The following is a 27,433-nucleotide window of genomic DNA, read 5'->3' as shown; positions in this document are numbered from 1 at the left end:
TGAACAAATGGACAAATGAACAAATGAACAAATGAACAAATGAACAAATGGACAAATGGACAAATGAACAAATGAACAAATGAACAAATGAACAAATGAACTAGTGAGCGAATAGACAACTGAACGAATAAACAAACGAACAAATGAACAAATAATCAAATGAACAAATGCACAAACGAACAAATGAACAAATGAACAAATGAACAAATGAACAAATGAACAAATGAACAAATGAACAAATGAACAAATGAACAAATGAACAAATGAACAAATGAACAATTGAACAAATGAACAAATGAACAAATGAACAAATGAACAAATGAACCAATGAACCAATGAACGAATGAACAAATGAACAAATGAACAAATGAACAAATGAACAAATGAACAAATGAACAAATGAACAAATGAACAAATGAACAAATGAACAAATGAACAAATGAACAAATGAACAAATGAACAAATGAACATATGAACAAATGAACAAATGAACAAATGAACAAATGAACATATGAACAAATGAACAAATGAACAAATGAACAAATGAACAAATGAACAAATGAACCAATGAACGAATGAACGAATGAACGAATGAACGAATGAACGAATGAACGAATGAACGAATGAACGAATGAACGAATGAACGAATGAACGAATGAACGAATGAACGAATGAACGAATGAACGAATGAACGAATGAACGAATGAACGAATGAACGAATGAACGAATGAACGAATGAACAAATGAACAAATGAACAAATGAACAAATGAACAAATGAACAAATGAACGAATGAACAAATGAACGAATGAACGAATGAACGAATGAACAAATGAACAAATGAACAAATGAACAAATGGACAAATGGACAAATGGACAAATGGACAAATGGACAAATGGACAAATGGACAAATGGACAAATGGACAAATGGACAAATGGACAAATGGACAAATGGACAAATGGACAAATGGACAAATGGACAAATGGACAATTGGACAAATGGACAAATGGACAAATGGACAAATGGACAAATGAACAAATGAACAAATGAACAAATGAACAAATGAACAAATGAACAAATGAACAATTGAACAAATGAACAAATGAACAAATGAACAAATGAACAAATGAACAAATGAACAAATGAACAAATGAACAAATGTGCAAATGAACAAATGAACAAATGAACAAATGAACAAATGAACAAATGAACAAATGAACAAATGAACAAATGAACAAATGAACGAATGAACTAATGAACGAATGAACCAATGAACCAATGAACCAATGAACCAATGAACCAATGAACAAATGAACAAATGAACAAATGGACAAATGGACAAATGGACAAATGGACAAATTTACAAATGGACAAATGGACAAATGGACAAATGGACAAATGGACAAATGGACAAATGGACAAATGGACAAATGGACAAATGGACAAATGAACAAATGTGCAAATGAACAAATGAACAAATGAACAAATGAACAAATGAACAAATGAACAAATGAACAAATGGACAAATGAACGAATGAACGAATGAACGAATGAACGAATGAACCAATGAACCAATGAACCAATGAACAAATGAACAAATGAACAAATGGACAAATGGACAAATGAACAAATGAACAAATGAACAAATGAACAATTGAACAAATGAACAATTGAACAAATGAACAAATGAACAAATGAACAAATGAACTCATGAACTCATGAACTCATGAACAAATGAACAAATGAACAAATGAACAAATGAACAAATGAACAAATGAACAAATGAACAAATGAACAAATGAACAAATGAACAAATGAACAAATGAACAAATGAACAAATGAACAAATGAACAAATGAACAAATGAACAAATGAACAAATGAACAAATGAACAAATGATCAAATGAACAAATGAACAAATGAACAAATGAACAAATGAACAAATGAACAAATGAACAAATGAACAAATGAACAAATGAACAATTGAACAAGTGAACAAATGAACAAACGAACAAATGAACAAATGAGCGAATAGACAAATGAACAAATGAACAAATGAACAAATGAACAAATGAGCGAATAGACAAAGGAACGAATGAACAAATGAACAAATGAGCGAATGGACAAATGAACGAATGAACAAATGAACGAAGGAACAAATGAACAAATGAACAAATGAACAAATGAACAAATGAGCGAATAGACAAATGAACGAATGAACAAATGAACAAATGAACGAATGAACAAATGAACAAATGGACAAATGAACAAATGAACAAATGAACAAATGGACAAATGAACAAAAGATCAAAAGAACAAACGAACAAATGAACAAATGAACAAATGTACAAATGAACAAATGAACAAATGAACAAATGAACAATTGAACAAATGAACAAATGAACAATTGAACAATTGAACAAATGAACAAATGAACAAATGAACTCATGAACTCATGAACAAATGAACAAATGAACAAATGAACAAATGAACAAATGAACAATTGAACAATTGAACAAATGAACAAATGAACAAATGAACAAATGAACAAATGAACAACTGAACAAATGAACAACTGAACAACTGAACAAATGAACAAATGAACAAGTGAACAAATGAACAAATGAACAAATGAACAAATGAGCGAATAGACAAATGAACAAATGAAGAAATGAACAAATGAACCAATGAACGAATGAACAAATTAACAAATGAACAAATGAACAAATGAACAAATGAACAAATGAACAAATGAACAAATGAACAAATGAACAAATGAACAAATGAACAAATTAACAAATGAACAAATGGACAAATGGACAAATGGACAAATGGACAAATGGACAAATGGACAAATGGACAAATGGACAAATGGACAAATGGACAAATGGACAAATGGACAAATGGACAAATGGACAAATGAACAATTGGACAAATGGACAAATGAACAAATGGACAAATGGACAAATGAACAAATGGACAAATGAACAAATGAACAAATGAACAAATGAACAAATGAACAAATGAACAAATGAACAAATGAACAAATGAACAAATGAACAAATGAACAAATGAACAAATGAACAAATGAACAAGTGGACAAATGAACAAATGAACAAATGAACAAATGAGCGAATAGACAAATGAACAAATGAACAAATGAACAAATGAACCAATGAACGAATGAACAAATGAACAAATGAACTAATGAACAAATGAACAAATGAACAAATGAACAAACGAACAAATGAACAAATGAACAAATGAACAAATGATCAAATGAACAAATGGACAAATGGACAAATGGACAAATGGACAAATGGACAAATGGACAATTGGACAAATGGACAAATGGACAAATGGACAAATGGACAAATGGACAAATGAACAATTGGACAAATGGACAAATGAACAAATGGACAAATGAACAAATGAACAAATGAACAAATGAACAAATGAACAAATGAACAAATGAACAAATGAACAAATGAACAAATGAACAAATGAACAAATGAACAAATGAACAAATGAACAAATGAACAAATGAACAAGTGGACAAATGAACAAATGAACAAATGAACAAATGATCAAATGAACAAATGCACAAATGAACAAATGAACAAATGAACAAATGAACAAATGAACAAATGAACAAATGAACAAATGAACAAATGAACAAATGAACAAATGAACAAATGAACAAATGAACAAATGAACAAATGAACAAATGAACAAATGAACAAATGAACAAATGAACAAATGAACAAATTGACAAATGAACATATGAACAAATGAACAAATGGACAAATTGACAAATGAACATATAAACAAATGAACAAATGGACAAATGAACAAATGAACAAATGAACAAATGAACAAATGAACAAATGAACAATTGAACAAATGAACAAATGAACTAATAAACAAATGAACAAATGTGCGAATAGACAATCGCACAAATGAACAAATGAACAAATGAACAAATGAACAAATGAACAAATGAACAAATGAACAAATAAACAAATGAACAAATGAACAAATGAACAAATGAACAAATGAACAAATGAACAAATGAACAAATGAACAAATGAACAAATGGACAAATGAACAAATGAACAAATGATCAATTGAACAAATGAACAAATGAACAAATGAACAAATGAACAAATAAGCAAATGAACAAATGAACAAATGAGCGAATAGGCAAATGAACGAAGGAACAAATGAACGACTGAACAAATGAACAAATGAACGAATGAACAAATGAACAAATGAACAAATGAACAAATGAACAAATGAACAAATGAACAAATGAACAAATGAACAAATGAACAATTGAACAAATGAACAAATGAACAAATGAACAAATGAACAAATGAACAAATGAACAAATGAACAAGTGGACAAATGAACAAATGAACAAATGAACAAATGAACAAATGAACAAAAGAACCAATGAACGAATTAACAAATGAACAAATGAGCGAATAGACAATCGCACAAATGAACAAATGAACAAATGAACAAATGATCAAATGAACAAATGAACAAATGAACAAATGAACAAATGAACAAATGAACAAATGAACAAATGAACAAATGAACAAATGAACAAATGAACAAATGAACAAATGAACAAATGAACAAATGAACAAATGAACAAATGAACAAATGAACAAATGAACAAATGAACAAATGAACAAATGAACAAATGAACAAATGAACAAATGAACAAATGAACAAATGAACAAATGAACAAATGATCAAATGGACAAATGAACATATGAACAAATGAACAAATGGACAAATTGACAAATGATCATATGAACAAATGAACAAATGGACAATTGAACAAATGAACAAAAGAACAATTGAACAAATGAACAAATGAACAAATAAACAAATGAACAAATGAGCGAATAGACAATCGCACAAATGAACAAATGAACAAATGAACAAATGAACAAATGAACAAATGAGCAAATGAAGAAATGAAGAAATGAACAAATGAACAAATGAACAAATGAACAAATGAACAAATGAACAAATGAACAAATGAACAAATGAACAAATGAACAAATGAACAAATGAACAAATGAACAAATGAACGAGTGAACAAAAGAACCAATGAACGAATTAACAAATGAACAAATGAGCGAATAGACAATCGCACAAATGAACAAATGAACAAATGAACAAATGATCAAATGAACAAATGAACAAATGAACAAATGAACAAATGAACAAATGAACAAATGGACAAATGAACAAATGAACAAATGAACAAATGAACAAATGAACAAATGAACGAATGAACAAATGAACAAATGAGCGAATAGACAAATGAACGAATGAACAAATGAACGAAGGAACAAATGAACAAATGAACAAATGAACAAATGAACAAATGAGCGAATAGGCAAATGAACGAATGAACAAATGAACAAACGAACAAACGATCATGTGAACAAATGAACAAATGGAAAAATGAACAAATGAACAAATGAACAAATGAACAAAAGAACAAATTAGCGAATAGACAATCGCACAAATGAACAAATGAACAAATGAAAAAAATGAACAAATGAACAAATGAACAAATGAACAAATGAACAAATGAACGATTGAACAAATGAACAAATGAACAAATGTACAAATGTTCAAATGAACAAATGAACAAATGAACAAATGAACAAATGAACAAATGAACATATGAACATATGAACAAATGAACATATGAAAAAATGAACAAATGAACAAATGTACAAATGAACAAATGAACATATGAACAATTGAACGAATGAACGAATGAACGAAGTAACGAATGAACAAATGAACAAATGAACAAATGAACAAATGAACAAATGAACAAATGAGTGAATAGACAAATGAACGACTGAACAAATGAACAAATGAACGATTGAACAAATGAACAAATGAACAAATGTACAAATGAACAAATGAACAAATGAACAAATGAACAAATGAACAAATGAACAAATGAACAAATGAACAAATGAACAAATGAACAAATGAACAAATGAACAAATGAACAAATGAACAAATGAACAAATGAACAAATGAACATATGAACAAATGAACAAATGAACAAATGAACAAATGAACAAATGAACAAATGGACAAATGGACAAATGAACAAATGGACAAATGGACAAATGAACAAATGAACAAATGAACAAATGAACAAATGAACAAATGAACAAATGAACAAATGAACAAATGAACAAATGAACAAATGAACAAATGAACAAATGAACATATGAACAATTGAACGAATGAACGAATGAACGAATGAACGAATGAACGAATGAACGAAGGAACGAATGAACGAAGGAACGAATGAACAAATGAACAAATGAACAAATGAACAAATGAACAAATGAACAAATGAACGAATGAACGAATGAACGAATGAACGAATGAACGAATGAACAAATGGACAAATGAACAAATGAACAAATGGACAAATGAACAAAAGAACAAAAGAACAAATGAACAAATGAACAAATGAACAAATGTACAAATGAACAAATGAACAAATGAATAAATGGACAAATGAACAAATGAACAAATGAACAAATGAACAAATGAACAAATGTACAAATGAACAATTGAACAAATGAACAAATGAACAAATGAACAAATGAACAAATGGACAAAAGGACAAATGAACAAATGGACAAATGGACAAATGAACAAATGAACAAATGAACAAATGAACAAATGAACAAATGAACAAATTAACAAATGAACAAATGAACAAATGAACAAATGAACAAATGAACAAATGAACAAATGAGCGAATAGACAAATGGACAAATGGACAAATGGACAAATGGACAAATGGACAAATGAACAAATGAACAATTGAACAAATGAACAAATGAACTAATAAACAAATGAACAAATGTGCGAATAGACAATCGCACAAATGAACAAATGAACAAATGAACAAATGAACAAATGAACAAATGAACAAATAAACAAATGAACAAATGAACAATTGAACAAATGAACAAATGAACAAATGAACAAATGAACAAATGAACAAATGGACAAATGAACAAATGAACAAATGATCAATTGAACAAATGAACAAATGAACAAATGAACAAATGAACATATGAACATATGAACAAATGAACATATGAACAAATGAACAAATGAACAAATGTACAAATGAACAAATGAACATATGAACAATTGAACGAATGAACGAATGAACGAAGTAACGAATGAACAAATGAACAAATGAACAAATGAACAAATGAACAAATGAACAAATGAACAAATGGAAAAATGAACAAATGAACAAATGAACAAATGAACAAATGAACAAATGAACAAATGAACAAATGAGCGAATAGACAATCGCACAAATGAACAAATGAACAAATGAACAAATGAAAAAAATGAACAAATGAACAAATGAACAAATGAACAAATGAACAAATGAACAAATGAACAAATGAACAAATGAACAAATGAACAAATGAACAAATGAACAAATGAACAAATGAACAAATGAGCGAATAGACAATCGCACAAATGAACAAATGAACAAATGAAAAAAATGAACAAATGAACAAATGAACAAATGAAAAAAATGAACAAATGAACAAATGAACAAATGAACAAATGAACAAATGAAGAAATGAACAAATGAACAAATGAACAAATGAACAAATGAACAAATGAACAAATGAACAAATGAACAAATGAACAAATGAACAAATGAACAAATGAACAAATGATCAAATGAACAAATGAACAAATGAACAAATGAACAAATGTACAAATGAACAAATGAACAAATGAACAAATGAGCGAATAGACAAATGAACAAATGAACAAATGAACAAATGGACAAATGAACAAATGAACAAATGAACAAATGAACAATTGAACAAATGAACAAATGAACAAATAAACAAATGAACAAATGAGCGAATAGACAATCGTACAAATGAACAAATGAACAAATGAACAAATGAACAAATAAACAAATGAACAAATGAACAAAGGAACAAATGAACAAATGAACAAATGAACCAATGAACCAATGAACGAATGAACAAATGAACAAATGAACAAATGAACAAATGAACAAATGAACAAATGAACAAATGAACAAATGAACAAATGAACAAATGAACAAATGAACAAATGAACAAATGAACAAATGAACAAATGAACAAATGAACAAATGAACAAATGAACAAATGAACAAATGAACAAATGAACATATGAACAAATGAACAAATGAACAAATGAACAAATGAACATATGAACAAATGAACAAATGAACAAATGAACAAATGAACAAATGAACAAATGAACCAATGAACGAATGAACGAATGAACGAATGAACGAATGAACGAATGAACGAATGAACGAATGAACGAATGAACGAATGAACGAATGAACGAATGAACGAATGAACGAAAGAACGAATGAACAAATGAACAAATGAACAAATGAACAAATGAACAAATGAACAAATGAACAAATGAACAAATGAACGAATGAACAAATGAACGAATGAACAAATGAACAAATGAACAAATGAACAAATGAACAAATGAACAAATGAACAAATGAACAAATGAACAAATGAACAAATGAACAAATGAACAAATGAACAAATGAACAAATGAACAAATGAACAAATGAACAAATGAACAAATGTACAAATGAACAAATGAACAAATGAACAAATGAACAAATGAACGAATGAACAAATGAACGAATGAACAAATGAAGATATGAACAAATGAACAAATGAACAAATGAACAAATGAACAAAAGAACAAATGAACAAATGAACAAATGAACAAATGAACAAATGAACAAATGAACAAATGAACAAATGATCAAATGAACAAATGAACAAATGAACAAATGGACAATTGAACAAATGAACAAATGAACAAATGAACAAATGGACAAATGAACAAATGGACAAATGAACAAATGAACAAATGGACAAATGAACAAATGAACAAATGAACAAATGGACAAATGAACAAATGAACAAATGAACAAATGAACAAATGAACAAATGAACAAATGAACAAATGAACAAATGAACAAATGAACAAATGAACAAATGAACAAATGAACAAATGAACATATGAACAAATGAACAAATGAACAAATGAACAAATGAACAAATGAACATATGAACAAATGAACAAATGAACAAATGAACAAATGAACAAATGAACAAATGAACAAATGAACAAATGAACAAATGAACAAATGAACAAATGAACAAATGAACAAATGTACAAATAAACAAATGAACAAATGAACAAATGAACCAATGAACGAATGAACGAATGAACGAATGAACGAATGAACGAATGAAAGAATGAACGAATGAACGAATGAACAAATGAACAAATGAACAAATGATCAATTGAACAAATGAACAAATGAACAAATGAACAAGTGAACAAGTGAACAAATGAACAAATGAACAAATGAACAAATGAACAAATGAATAAATGAACAAATGAACAAATGAGCAAATGAACAAATGAACAAATGAACAAATGAACAAATGAACAAATGAACAAATGAACAAATGAACAAATGAACAAATGAACAAATGAACAAATGAACAAATGGACAAATGAACAAATGAACAAATGAACAAATGAACAAATGAACAAATGAACAAATGAACAAATGAACAAATGAGCAAATGAACAAATGAGCAAATGAACAAATGAGCAAATGAACAAATGAACAAATGAACAAATGAACAAATGAACAAATGAACAAATGAACAAATGAGCAAATGAACAAATGAACAAATGAACAAATGAACAAATGAACAAATGAACAAATGAACAAATGAACAAATGAACAAATGAACAAATGAACAAATGGACAAATGAACAAATGGACAAATGAACAAATGAACAAATGAACAAATGAACAAATGAACAAATGAACAAATGAACAAATGAGCAAATGAACAAATGAGCAAATGAACAAATGAGCAAATGAACAAATGAACAAATGAACAAATGAACAAATGAACAAATGAACAAATGAACAAATGAACAAATGAACCAATGAACAAATGAACAAATGAACAAATGAACAAATGAACAAATGAACAAATGAACAAATGAACAAATGGACAAATGAACAAATGAACAAATGAACAAATGGACAAATGGACAAATGAACAAATGAACAAATGAACAAATGAACAAATGAACAAATGAACAAATGAACTAGTGAGCGAATAGACAACTGAACGAATAAACAAACGAACAAATGAACAAATAATCAAATGAACAAATGCACAAACGAACAAATGAACAAATGAACAAATGAACAAATGAACAAATGAACAAATGAACAAATGTAAAAATGAACAAACGAACAAATGAACAAAGGAACAGGTGAACAAATAAACAAATGGACAAATGAACAAGTGAACAAATTAAAAAACGAACAAATGAACAAATGAACAAATGAACAAAGGAACAGGTGAACAAATAAACAAATGGACAAATGAACAAGTGAACAAATTAAAAAACGAACAAATGAACAAATGAACAAATGAACAAATGAACAAATGAACAAATGAACAAATGAACAAATGAACAAATGAACAAATGAACAAGTGAACAAATGAACAAATGAACAAATGAACAAATGAACTAATGAACAAATGAACAAATGAACAAATGAACAAATGAACGATTGAAGAAATGAACGAAAGAACAAATGAACAAATGAACAAATGAACAAATGAACAAATGAACAAATGAACAAATGAACAAATGAACAAATGAACAATTGAACAAATGAACAAATGAACAAATGAACAAATGAACAAATGAACAAATGAACAAATGAACAAATGAACAAATGAACAAATGAACAAATGAACAAATGAACAAATGAACAAATGAACAAATGAACAAATGAACAAATGAACAAATGAACAAATGAACAAATGAACAAATGAACAAATGAACAAATGAACAAATGAACAAATGAACAAATGAACAAATGGACAAATGAACAAATGAACAAATGAACAAATGAACGAGTGAACAAAAGAACCAATGAACGAATTAACAAATGAACAAATGAGCGAATAGACAATCGCACAAATGAACAAATGAACAAATGAACAAATGGACAAATGAACAAATGAACAAATGGACAAATGAACAAAAGAACAAAAGAACAAATGAACAAATGAACAAATGTACAAATGAACAAATGAACAAATGAATAAATGGACAAATGAACAAATGAACAAATGAACAAATGAACAAATGAACAAATGTACAAATGAACAATTGAACAAATGAACAAATGAACAAATGAACAAATGGACAAAAGGACAAATGAACAGATGGACAAATGGACAAATGAACAAATGAACAAATGAACAAATGAACCAATGAACGAATGAACAAATGAACAAATGAACAAATGAGCGAATAGACAAATGAACAAATGAACAAATGAACAAATGAACCAATGAACGAATGAACAAATGAACAAATGAACAAATGAACAAATGAACAAATGAACAAATGAACAAACGAACAAATGAACATATGAACAAATGAACAAATGAACAAATGATCAAATGAACAAATGGACAAATGGACAAATGGACAAATGGACAAATGGACAAATGGACAAATGGACAAATGGACAAATGGACAAATGGACAAATGGACAAATGGACAAATGGACAAATGAACAATTGGACAAATGGACAAATGAACAAATGGACAAATGAACAAATGAACAAATGAACAAATGAACAAATGAACAAATGAACAAATGAACAAATGAACAAATGAACAAATGAACAAATGAACAAATGAACAAATGAACAAATGAACAAGTGGACAAATGAACAAATGAACAAATGAACAAATGATCAAATGAACAAATGCACAAATGAACAAATGAACAAATGAACAAATGAACAAATGAACAAATGAACAAATGAACAAATGAACAAATGAACAAATGAACAAATGAACAAATGAACAAATGAACAAATGAACAAATGAACAAATGAACAAATGAACAAATGAACAAATGAACAAATGAACAAATGAACAAATGAACAAATGAACAAATGAACAAATGAACAAATGAACAAATTGACAAATGAACATATGAACAAATGAACAAATGGACAAATTGACAAATGAACATATAAACAAATGAACAAATGGACAAATGAACAAATGAACAAATGAACAAATGAACAAATGAACAAATGAACAATTGAACAAATGAACAAATGAACTAATAAACAAATGAACAAATGTGCGAATAGACAATCGCACAAATGAACAAATGAACAAATGAACAAATGAACAAATGAACAAATGAACAAATGAACAAATAAACAAATGAACAAATGAACAAATGAACAATTGAACAAATGAACAAATGAACAAATGAACAAATGAACAAATGAACAAATGAACAAATGAACAAATGAACAAATGAACAAATGAACGAATGAACGAATGAACGAATGAACGAATGAACGAATGAACAAATGAACGAATGAACAAATGAACAAATGGACAAATGGACAAATGGACAAATGGACAAATGGACAAATGGACAAATGGACAAATGGACAAATGGACAAATGGACAAATGGACAAATGGACAATTGGACAAATGGACAAATGAACAAATGGACAAATGGACAAATGAACAAATGAACAAATGAACAAATGAACAAATGAACAAATGAACAAATGAACAAATGAACAAATGAACAAATGATCAAATGGACAAATGAACATATGAACAAATGAACAAATGGACAAATTGACAAATGATCATATGAACAAATGAACAAATGGACAATTGAACAAATGAACAAATGAACAAAAGAACAATTGAACAAATGAACAAATGAACAAATAAACAAATGAACAAATGAGCGAATAGACAATCGCACAAATGAACAAATGAACAAATGAACAAATGAACAAATGAACAAATGAACAAATGAGCAAATGAAGAAATGAAGAAATGAACAAATGAACAAATGAACAAATGAACAAATGAACAAATGAACAAATGAACGAGTGAACAAAAGAACCAATGAACGAATTAACAAATGAACAAATGAGCGAATAGACAATCGCACAAATGAACAAATGAACAAATGAACAAATGAGTGAATAGACAAATGAACGACTGAACAAATGAACAAATGAACGATTGAACAAATGAACAAATGAACAAATGTACAAATGAACAAATGAACAAATGAACAAATGAACAAATGAACAAATGAACAAATGAACAAATGAACAAATGAACAAATGAACAAATGAACAAATGAACAAATGAACAAATGAACAAATGAACAAATGAACAAATGAACAAATGAACATATGAACAAATGAACAAATGAACAAATGAACAAATGAACAAATGAACAAATGGACAAATGGACAAATGAACAAATGGACAAATGGACAAATGAACAAATGAACAAATGAACAAATGAACAAATGAACAAATGAACAAATGAACAAATGAACAAATGAACAAATGAACAAATGAACAAATGAACATATGAACAATTGAACGAATGAACGAATGAACGAATGAACGAATGAACGAATGAACGAAGGAACGAATGAACGAAGGAACAAATGAACAAATGAACAAATGAACAAATGAACAAATGAACAAATGAACAAATGAACAAATGAACAAATGAACAAATGAACAAATGAACAAATGAACAAATGAACAAATGAACAAATGAACAAATGAACAAATGAACAAATGAACAAATGAACAAATGAACAAATGAACAAATGAACAAATGAACAAATGAACAAATGATCAAATGGACAAATGAACATATGAACAAATGAACAAATGGACAAATTGACAAATGATCATATGAACAAATGAACAAATGGACAATTGAACAAATGAACAAAAGAACAATTGAACAAATGAACAAATGAACAAATAAACAAATGAACAAATGAGCGAATAGACAATCGCACAAATGAACAAATGAACAAATGAACAAATGAACAAATGAACAAATGAACAAATGAGCAAATGAAGAAATGAAGAAATGAACAAATGAACAAATGAACAAATGAACAAATGAACAAATGAACGAGTGAACAAAAGAACCAATGAACGAATTAACAAATGAACAGATGAGCGAATAGACAATCGCACAAATGAACAAATGAACAAATGAATAAATGATCAAATGAACAAATGAACAAATGAACAAATGAACAAATGAACAAATGAACAAATGAACAAATGCACAAATGAACAAATGAACAAATGAACAAATGAACAAATGAACAAATGAACAAATGAACAAATGAACAAATGAACAAATGATCAAATGAACAAATGAACAAATGAACAAATGGACAATTGAACAAATGAACAAATGAACAAATGAACAAATGGACAAATGAACAAATGGACAAATGAACAAATGAACAAATGAACAAATGGACAAATGAACAAATGAACAAATGAACAAATGGACAAATGAACAAATGAACAAATGAACAAATGAACAAATGAACAAATGAATAAATGGACAAATGAACAAATGAACAAATGAACAAATGAACAAATGAACAAATGAACAAACGAACAAATGAACAAATGAACAAATGAACAAATGAACATATGAACAAATGAACAAATGAACAAATGAACAAATGAACAAATGAACAAATGAACAAATGAACAAATGAACATATGAACAAATGAACAAATGAACAAATGAACAAATGAACAAATGAACAAATGAACAAATGAACAAATGAACAAATGAACAAATGAACAAATGAACAAATGAACAAATGAACAAATGTACAAATAAACAAATGAACAAATGAACAAATGAACCAATGAACGAATGAACGAATGAACGAATGAACGAATGAACGAATGAAAGAATGAACGAATGAACGAATGAACAAATGAACAAATGAACAAATGATCAATTGAACAAATGAACAAATGAACAAATGAACAAGTGAACAAATGAACAAATGAACAAATGAACAAATGAACAAATGAACAAATGAACAAATGAACAAATGAACAAATGAGCAAATGAACAAATGAACAAATGAACAAATGAACAAATGAACAAATGAACAAATGAACAAATGAACAAATGAACAAATGAACAAATGAACAAATGAGCAAATGAACAAATGGACAAATGAACAAATGGACAAATGAACAAATGAACAAATGAACAAATGAACAAATGAACAAATGAACAAATGAACAAATGAACAAATGAACAAATGAGCAAATGAACAAATGAGCAAATGAACAAATGAGCAAATGAACAAATGAACAAATGAACAAATGAACAAATGAACAAATGAACAAATGAACAAATGAACAAATGAGCAAATGAACAAATGAACAAATGAACAAATGAACAAATGAACAAATGAACAAATGAACAAATGAACAAATGAACAAATGAACAAATGAACAAATGGACAAATGAACAAATGGACAAATGAACAAATGAACAAATGAACAAATGAACAAATGAACAAATGAGCAAATGAACAAATGAGCAAATGAACAAATGAGCAAATGAACAAATGAACAAATGAACAAATGAACAAATGAACAAATGAACAAATGAACAAATGAACAAATGAACAAATGAACCAATGAACAAATGAACAAATGAACAAATGAACAAATGAACAAATGAACAAATGAACAAATGAACAAATGAACAAATGAACGAATGAACGAATGAACGAATGAACGAATGAACGAATGAACGAAGGAACGAATGAACGAAGGAACAAATGAACAAATGAACAAATGAACAAATGAACAAATGAACAAATGAACGAATGAACGAATGAACGAATGAACGAATGAACGAATGAACAAATGAACAAATGAACAAATGGACAAATGAACAAATGAACAAATGAACAAATGAACAAATGAACAAATGAACAAATGAACAAATGAACAAATGAACAAATGAACAAATGAACAAATGAACAAATGAACAAATGAACAAATGTACAAATAAACAAATGAACAAATGAACAAATGAACCAATGAACAAATGAACCAATGAACGAATGAACGAATGAACGAATGAACGAATGAACGAATGAAAGAATGAACGAATGAACGAATGAACAAATGAACAAATGAACAAATGATCAATTGAACAAATGAACAAATGAACAAATGAACAAGTGAACAAATGAACAAATGAACAAATGAACAAATGAACAAATGAACAAATGAACAAATGAACAAATGAACAAATGAGCAAATGAACAAATGAACAAATGAACAAATGAACAAATGAACAAATGAACAAATGAACAAATGAACAAATGAACAAATGGACAAATGAACAAATGGACAAATGAACAAATGAACAAATGAACAAATGAACAAATGAACAAATGAACAAATGAACAAATGAGCAAATGAACAAATGAACAAATGAACAAATGAACAAATGAACAAATGAACAAATGAACAAATGAACAAATGAACAAATGAACAAATGAACCAATGAACAAATGAACAAATGAACAAATGAACAAATGAACAAATGAACAAATGGACAAATGAACAAATGAACAAATGAACAAATGAACAAATGAACTAGTGAGCGAATAGACAACTGAACGAATAAACAAACGAACAAATGAACAAATAATCAAATGAACAAATGCACAAACGAACAAATGAACAAATGAACAAATGAACAAATGAACAAATGAACAAATGAGCAAATGTAAAAATGAACAAACGAACAAATGAACAAAGGAACAGGTGAACAAATAAACAAATGGACAAATGAACTAGTGAACAAATTAAAAAACGAACAAATGAACAAATGAACAAATGAACAAATGAACGAATGAACGAATGAACGAATGAACGAATGAACGAAGGAACGAATGAACGAAGGAACAAATGAACAAATGAACAAATGAACCCAAAGAACAAATGAACAAATGAACAAATGAACGAATGAACGAATGAACGAATGAACGAATGAACGAATGAACAAATGGACAAATGAACAAATGAACAAATGGACAAATGAACAAAAGAACAAAAGAACAAATGAACAAATGAACAAATGAACAAATGTACAAATGAACAAATGAACAAATGAATAAATGGACAAATGAACAAATGAACAAATGAACAAATGAACAAATGAACAAATGAACAAATGAACAAATGAACAAATGAACAAATGAACAAATGAACAAATGAACAAATGAACAAATGAACAAATGATCAAATGAACAAATGAACAAATGAACAAATGAACAAATGTACAAATGAACAAATGAACAAATGAACAAATGAGCGAATAGACAAATGAACAAATGAACAAATGAACAAATGGACAAATGAACAAATGAACAAATGAACAAATGAACAATTGAACAAATGAACAAATGAACAAATAAACAAATGAACAAATGAGCGAATAGACAATCGTACAAATGAACAAATGAACAAATGAACAAATGAACAAATAAACAAATGAACAAATGAACAAAGGAACAAATGAACAAATGAACAAATGAACCAATGAACCAATGAACGAATGAACAAATGAACAAATGAACAAATGAACAAATGAACAAATGAACAAATGAACAAATGAACAAATGAACAAATGAACAAATGAACAAATGAACAAATGAACAAATGAACAAATGAACAAATGAACAAATGAACAAATGAACAAATGAACAAATGAACAAATGAACAAATGAACAAATGAACATATGAACAAATGAACAAATGAACAAATGAACATATGAACAAATGAACAAATGAACAAATGAACAAATGAACAAATGAACAAATGAACCAATGAACGAATGAACGAATGAACGAATGAACGAATGAACGAATGAACGAATGAACGAATGAACGAATGAACGAATGAACGAATGAACGAATGAACGAATGAACGAATGAACGAATGAACAAATGAACAAATGAACAAATGAACAAATGAACAAATGAACAAATGAACAAATGAACAAATGAACAAATGAACGAATGAACAAATGAACGAATGAACAAATGAACAAATGAACAAATGAACAAATGAACAAATGAACAAATGAACAAATGAACAAATGAACAAATGAACAAATGAACAAATGAACAAATGAACAAATGAACAAATGAACAAATGAACAAATGAACAAATGTACAAATGAACAAATGAACAAATGAACAAATGAACAAATGAACGAATGAACAAATGAACGAATGAACAAATGAAGATATGAACAAATGAACAAATGAACAAATGAACAAATGAACAAATGAACAAATGAACAAATGAACAAATGAACATATGAACGAATGAACGAATGAACGAATGAACGAATGAACGAATGAACGAAGGAACGAATGAACGAAGGAACAAATGAACCAATGAACCAATGAACAAATGAACAAATGAACAAATGAACAAATGAACAAATGAACAAATGAACAAATGAACAAATGAACAAATGAACAAATGAACAAATGAACAAATGAACAAATGAACAAATGAACAAATGAACAAATGAACAAATGAACAAATGAACAAATGATCAAATGAACAAATGAACAAATGAACAAATGGACAATTGAACAAATGAACAAATGAACAAATGAACAAATGGACAAATGAACAAATGGACAAATGAACAAATGAACAAATGGACAAATGAACAAATGAACAAATGAACAAATGGACAAATGAACAAATGAACAAATGAACAAATGAACAAATGAACAAATGAACAAATGAACAAATGAACAAATGAACAAATGAACAAATGAACAAATGAACAAATGAACATATGAACAAATGAACAAATGAACAAATCAACAAATGAACAAATGAACATATGAACAAATGAACAAATGAACAAATGAACAAATGAACAAATGAACAAATGAACAAATGAACAAATGAACAAATGAACAAATGAACAAATGAACAAATGAACAAATGAACAAATGTACAAATAAACAAATGAACAAATGAACAAATGAACCAATGAACGAATGAACGAATGAACGAATGAACGAATGAACGAATGAAAGAATGAACGAATGAACGAATGAACAAATGATCAATTGAACAAATGAACAAATGAACAAATGAACAAGTGAACAAGTGAACAAATGAACAAATGAACAAATGAACAAATGAACAAATGAACAAATGAACAAATGAACAAATGAGCAAATGAACAAATGAACAAATGAACAAATGAACAAATGAACAAATGAACAAATGAACAAATGAACAAATGAACAAATGAACAAATGAACAAATGAACAAATGGACAAATGAACAAATGAACAAATGAACAAATGAACAAATGAACAAATGAACAAATGAACAAATGAACAAATGAACAAATGAACAAATGAGCAAATGAACAAATGAGCAAATGAACAAATGAGCAAATGAACAAATGAACAAATGAACAAATGAACAAATGAGCAAATGAACAAATGAACAAATGAACAAATGAACAAATGAACAAATGAACAAATGAACAAATGAACAAATGAACAAATGAACAAATGAACAAAAAGACAAATGAACAAATGGACAAATGAACAAATGAACAAATGAACAAATGAACAAATGAACAAATGAACAAATGAACAAATGAACGAATGAGCAAATGAACAAATGAGCAAATGAACAAATGAGCAAATGAACAAATGAACAAATGAACAAATGAACAAATGAACAAATGAACAAATGAACAAATGAACCAATGAACAAATGAACAAATGAACAAATGAACAAATGAACAAATGAACAAATGAACAAATGAACAAATGGACAAATGAACAAATGAACAAATGAACAAATGGACAAATGGACAAATGAACAAATGAACAAATGAACAAATGAACAAATGAACAAATGAACAAATGAACAAATGAACTAGTGAGCGAATAGACAACTGAACGAATAAACAAACGAACAAATGAACAAATAATCAAATGAACAAATGCACAAACGAACAAATGAACAAATGAACAAATGAACAAATGAACAAATGAACAAATGAACAAATGAACAAATGTAAAAATGAACAAACGAACAAATGAACAAAGGAACAGGTGAACAAATAAACAAATGGACAAATGAACAAGTGAACAAATTAAAAAACGAACAAATGAACAAATGAACAAATGAACAAATGAACAAATGAACAAATGAACAAATGAACAAATGAACAAATGAACACATGAACAAATGAACAAATGAACAAATGAACAAATGAACTAATGAACAAATGAACAAATGAACAAATGAACGATTGAAGAAATGAACGAAAGAACAAATGAACAAATGAACAAATGAACAAATGAACAAATGAACAAATGAACAAATGAACAAATGAACAAATGAACAAATGAACAAATGAACAATTGAACAAATGAACAAATGAACAAATGAACAAATGAACAAATGAACAAATGAACAAATGAACAAATGAACAAATGAACAAATGAACAAATGAACAAATGAACAAATGAACAAATGAACAAATGAACAAATGAACAAATGAACAAATGAACAAATGAACAAATGAACAAATGAACAAATGAACAAATGAACAAATGAACAAATGAACAAATGGACAAATGAACAAATGAACAAATGAACAAATGAACGAGTGAACAAAAGAACCAATGAACGAATTAACAAATGAACAAATGAGCGAATAGACAATCGCACAAATGAACAAATGAACAAATGAACAAATGATCAAATGAACAAATGAACAAATGAACAAATGAACAAATGAACAAATGAACAAATGGACAAATGAACAAATGAACAAATGAACAAATGAACAAATGAACAAATGAACAAATGAACAAATGAACAAATGAACAAATGAACAAATGAACAAATGAGTGAATAGACAAATGAACGACTGAACAAATGAACAAATGAACGATTGAACAAATGAACAAATGAACAAATGTACAAATGAACAAATGAACAAATGAACAAATGAACAAATGAACAAATGAACAAATGAACAAATGAACAAATGAACAAATGAACAAATTAACAAATGAACAAATGAACAAATGAACAAATGAACATATGAACAAATGAACAAATGAACAAATGAACAAATGAACAAATGAACAAATGGACAAATGGACAAATGAACAAATGGACAAATGGACAAATGAACAAATAAACAAATGAACAAATGAACAAATGAACAAATGAACAAATGAACAAATGAACAAATGAACAAATGAACAAATGAACAAATGAACAAATGAACATATGAACAAGTGAACGAATGAACGAATGAACGAATGAACGAATGAACGAATGAACGAATGAACGAAGGAACGAATGAACGAAGGAACAAATGAACAAATGAACAAATGAACAAATGAACAAATGAACAAATGAACAAATGAACAAATGAACAAATGAACAAATGAACAAATGAACGAATGAACGAATGAACGAATGAACGAATGAACGAATGAACAAATGAACAAATGAACAAATGGACAAATGAACAAATGAACAAATGGACAAATGAACAAAAGAACAAAAGAACAAATGAACAAATGAACAAATGTACAAATGAACAAATGGACAAATGAACAAATGAACAAATGGACAAATGAACAAATGAACAAATGAACAAATGAACAAATGAACAAATGAACAAATGAACAAATGAGCAAATGAACAAATGAGCAAATGAACAAATGAGCAAATGAACAAATGAACAAATGAACAAATGAACAAATGAACAAATGAGCAAATGAACAAATGAACAAATGAACAAATGAACAAATGAACAAATGAACAAATGAACAAATGAACAAATGAACAAATGAACAAATGAACAAAAAGACAAATGAACAAATGGACAAATGAACAAATGAACAAATGAACAAATGAACAAATGAACAAATGAACAAATGAACAAATGAACGAATGAGCAAATGAACAAATGAGCAAATGAACAAATGAGCAAATGAACAAATGAACAAATGAACAAATGAACAAATGAACAAATGAACAAATGAACAAATGAACCAATGAACAAATGAACAAATGAACAAATGAACAAATGAACAAATGAACAAATGAACAAATGAACAAATGGACAAATGAACAAATGAACAAATGAACAAATGGACAAATGGACAAATGAACAAATGAACAAATGAACAAATGAACAAATGAACAAATGAACAAATGAACAAATGAACTAGTGAGCGAATAGACAACTGAACGAATAAACAAACGAACAAATGAACAAATAATCAAATGAACAAATGCACAAACGAACAAATGAACAAATGAACAAATGAACAAATGAACAAATGAACAAATGAACAAATGAACAAATGTAAAAATGAACAAACGAACAAATGAACAAAGGAACAGGTGAACAAATAAACAAATGGACAAATGAACAAGTGAACAAATTAAAAAACGAACAAATGAACAAATGAACAAATGAACAAATGAACAAATGAACAAATGAACAAATGAACAAATGAACAAATGAACACATGAACAAATGAACAAATGAACAAATGAACAAATGAACTAATGAACAAATGAACAAATGAACAAATGAACAAATGAACGATTGAAGAAATGAACGAAAGAACAAATGAACAAATGAACAAATGAACAAATGAACAAATGAACAAATGAACAAATGAACAAATGAACAAATGAACAAATGAACAAATGAACAATTGAACAAATGAACAAATGAACAAATGAACAAATGAACAAATGAACAAATGAACAAATGAACAAATGAACAAATGAACAAATGAACAAATGAACAAATGAACAAATGAACAAATGAACAAATGAACAAATGAACAAATGAACAAATGAACAAATGAACAAATGAACAAATGAACAAATGAACAAATGAACAAATGAACAAATGAACAAATGAACAAATGGACAAATGAACAAATGAACAAATGAACAAATGAACGAGTGAACAAAAGAACCAATGAACGAATTAACAAATGAACAAATGAGCGAATAGACAATCGCACAAATGAACAAATGAACAAATGAACAAATGATCAAATGAACAAATGAACAAATGAACAAATGAACAAATGAACAAATGAACAAATGGACAAATGAACAAATGAACAAATGAACAAATGAACAAATGAACAAATGAACAAATGAACAAATGAACAAATGAACAAATGAACAAATGAACAAATGAGTGAATAGACAAATGAACGACTGAACAAATGAACAAATGAACGATTGAACAAATGAACAAATGAACAAATGTACAAATGAACAAATGAACAAATGAACAAATGAACAAATGAACAAATGAACAAATGAACAAATGAACAAATGAACAAATGAACAAATGAACAAATGAACAAATGAACAAATGAACAAATGAACAAATGAACAAATGAACATATGAACAAATGAACAAATGAACAAATGAACAAATGAACAAATGAACAAATGGACAAATGGACAAATGAACAAATGGACAAATGGACAAATGAACAAATAAACAAATGAACAAATGAACAAATGAACAAATGAACAAATGAACAAATGAACAAATGAACAAATGAACAAATGAACAAATGAACAAATGAACAAATGAACATATGAACAAGTGAACGAATGAACGAATGAACGAATGAACGAATGAACGAATGAACGAATGAACGAAGGAACGAATGAACGAAGGAACAAATGAACAAATGAACAAATGAACAAATGAACAAATGAACAAATGAACAAATGAACAAATGAACGAATGAACGAATGAACGAATGAACGAATGAACGAATGAACAAATGAACAAATGAACAAATGGACAAATGAACAAATGGACAAATGAACAAAAGAACAAAAGAACAAATGAACAAATGAACAAATGTACAAATGAACAAATGAACAAATGAACAAATGAATAAATGGACAAATGAACAAATGAACAAATGAACAAATGAACAAATGAACAAATGAACAAATGTACAAATGAACAATTGAACAAATGAACAAATGAACAAATGAACAAATGAACAAATGGACAAAAGGACAAATGAACAGATGGACAAATGGACAAATGAACAAATGAACAAATGAACAAATGAACAAATGAACAAATGAACAAATGAACAAATGAACAAATGAACAAATGAACAAATGAACAAATGAACAAATGAGCGAATAGAAAAATGAACAAATGAACAAATGAACAAATGAACCAATGAACGAATGAACAAATGAACAAATGAACAAATGAACAAATGAACAAATGAACAAATGAACAAACGAACAAATGAACATATGAACAAATGAACAAATGAACAAATGATCAAATGAACAAATGGACAAATGGACAAATGGACAAATGGACAAATGGACAAATGGACAAATGGACAAATGGACAAATGGACAAATGGACAAATGGACAAATGGACAAATGAACAATTGGACAAATGGACAAATGAACAAATGGACAAATGAACAAATGAACAAATGAACAAATGAACAAATGAACAAATGAACAAATGAACAAATGAACAAATGAACAAATGAACAAATGAACAAATGAACAAATGAACAAATGAACAAATGAACAAGTGGACAAATGAACAAATGAACAAATGAACAAATGATCAAATGAACAAATGCACAAATGAACAAATGAACAAATGAACAAATGAACAAATGAACAAATGAACAAATGAACAAATGAACAAATGAACAAATGAACAAATGAACAAATGAACAAATGAACAAATGAACAAATGAACAAATGAACAAATGAACAAATGAACAAATGAACAAATTGACAAATGAACATATGAACAAATGAACAAATGGACAAATTGACAAATGAACATATAAACAAATGAACAAATGGACAAATGAACAAATGAACAAATGAACAAATGAACAAATGAACAAATGAACAATTGAACAAATGAACAAATGAACTAATAAACAAATGAACAAATGTGCGAATAGACAATCGCACAAATGAACAAATGAACAAATGAACAAATGAACAAATGAACAAATGAACAAATGAACAAATAAACAAATGAACAAATGAACAAATGAACAATTGAACAAATGAACAAATGAACAAATGAACAAATGAACAAATGAACAAATGAACAAATGAACAAATGAACAAATGAACAAATGAACAAATGAACGAATGAACGAATGAACGAATGAACGAATGAACGAATGAACGAATGAACAAATGAACGAATGAACAAATGAACAAATGGACAAATGGACAAATGGACAAATGGACAAATGGACAAATGGACAAATGGACAAATGGACAAATGGACAAATGGACAAATGGACAAATGGACAATTGGACAAATGGACAAATGAACAAATGGACAAATGGACAAATGAACAAATGAACAAATGAACAAATGAACAAATGAACAAATGAACAAATGAACAATTGAACAAATGAACAAATGAACAAATGAACAAATGAACAAATGAACAAATGAACAAATGAACAAATGAACAAATGAACAAATGTGCAAATGAACAAATGAACAAATGAACAAATGAACAAATGAACAAATGAACAAATGAACAAATGAACAAATGAACAAATGAACAAATGAACGAATGAACGAATGAACGAATGAACGAATGAACCAATGAACCAATGAACCAATGAACCAATGAACAAATGAACAAATGAACAAATGGACAAATGGACAAATGGACAAATGGACAAATGGACAAATGGACAAATGGACAAATGGACAAATGGACAAATGGACAAATGGACAAATGGACAAATGGACAAATGGACAAATGGACAAATGGACAAATGGACAAATGGACAAATGGACAAATGGACAAATGGACAAATGAACAATTGGACAAATGGACAAATGAACAAATGGACAAATGAACAAATGAACAAATGAACAATTGAACAAATGAACAATTGAACAATTGAACAAATGAACAAATGAACAAATGAACTCATGTACTCATGAACAAATGAACAAATGAACAAATGAACAAATGAACAAATGAACAAATGAACAAATGAACAAATGAACAAATGAACAAATGAACAAATGAACAAATGAACAAATGATCAAATGAACAAATGAACAAATGAACAAATGAACAAATGAACAAATGAACAAATGAACAAATGAACAAATGAACAATTGAAAAAGTGAACAAATGAACAAACGAACAAATGAACAAATGAGCGAATAGACAAATGAACAAATGAACAAATGAACAAATGAACAAATGAGCGACTAGACAAAGGAACGAATGAACAAATGAACAAATGAGCGAATAGACAAATGAACGAATGAACGAATGAACAAATGAACGAAGGAACAAATGAACAAATGAACAAATGAACAAATGAACAAATGAGCGAATAGACAAATGAACGAATGAACAAATGAACAAATGAACGAATGAACAAGTGAACAAATGGACAAATGAACAAATGAACAAATGAACAAATGGACAAATGAACAAAAGATCAAAAGAACAAACGAACAAATGAACAAATGAACAAATGTACAAATGAACAAATGAACAAATGAACAAATGAACAATTGAACAAATGAACAAATGAACAATTGAACAATTGAACAAATGAACAAATGAACAAATGAACTCATGAACTCATGAACAAATGAACAAATGAACAAATGAACAAATGAACAAATGAACAAATGAACAATTGAACAATTGAACAAATGAACAAATGAACAAATGAACAAATGAACAAATGAACAACTGAACAAATGAACAACTGAACAACTGAACAAATGAACAAATGAACAAATGAACAAGTGAACAAATGAACAAATGAACAAATGAACAAATGAGCGAATAGACAAATGAACAAATGAAGAAATGAACAAATGAACCAATGAACGAATGAACAAATGAACAAATGAACAAATGAACAAATGAACAAATGAACAAATGAACAAATGAACAAATGAACAAATGAACAAATGAACAAATGAACAAATGAACAAATGAACAAATGAACAAATGGACAAATGGACAAATGGACAAATGGACAAATGGTCAAATGGACAAATGGACAAATGGACAAATGGACAAATGGACAAATGGACAAATGGACAAATGAACAATTGGACAAATGGACAAATGAACAAATGGACAAATGAACAAATGAACAAATGAACAAATGAACAAATGAACAAATGAACAAATGAACAAATGAACAAATGAACAAATGAACAAATGAA

Source organism: Megalopta genalis, chromosome 9 (assembly GCF_051020955.1).
Source record: "Megalopta genalis isolate 19385.01 chromosome 9, iyMegGena1_principal, whole genome shotgun sequence".
Lineage (NCBI taxonomy): Eukaryota > Metazoa > Arthropoda > Insecta > Hymenoptera > Halictidae > Megalopta > Megalopta genalis.
This window is presented reverse-complemented; position numbering follows the sequence as displayed.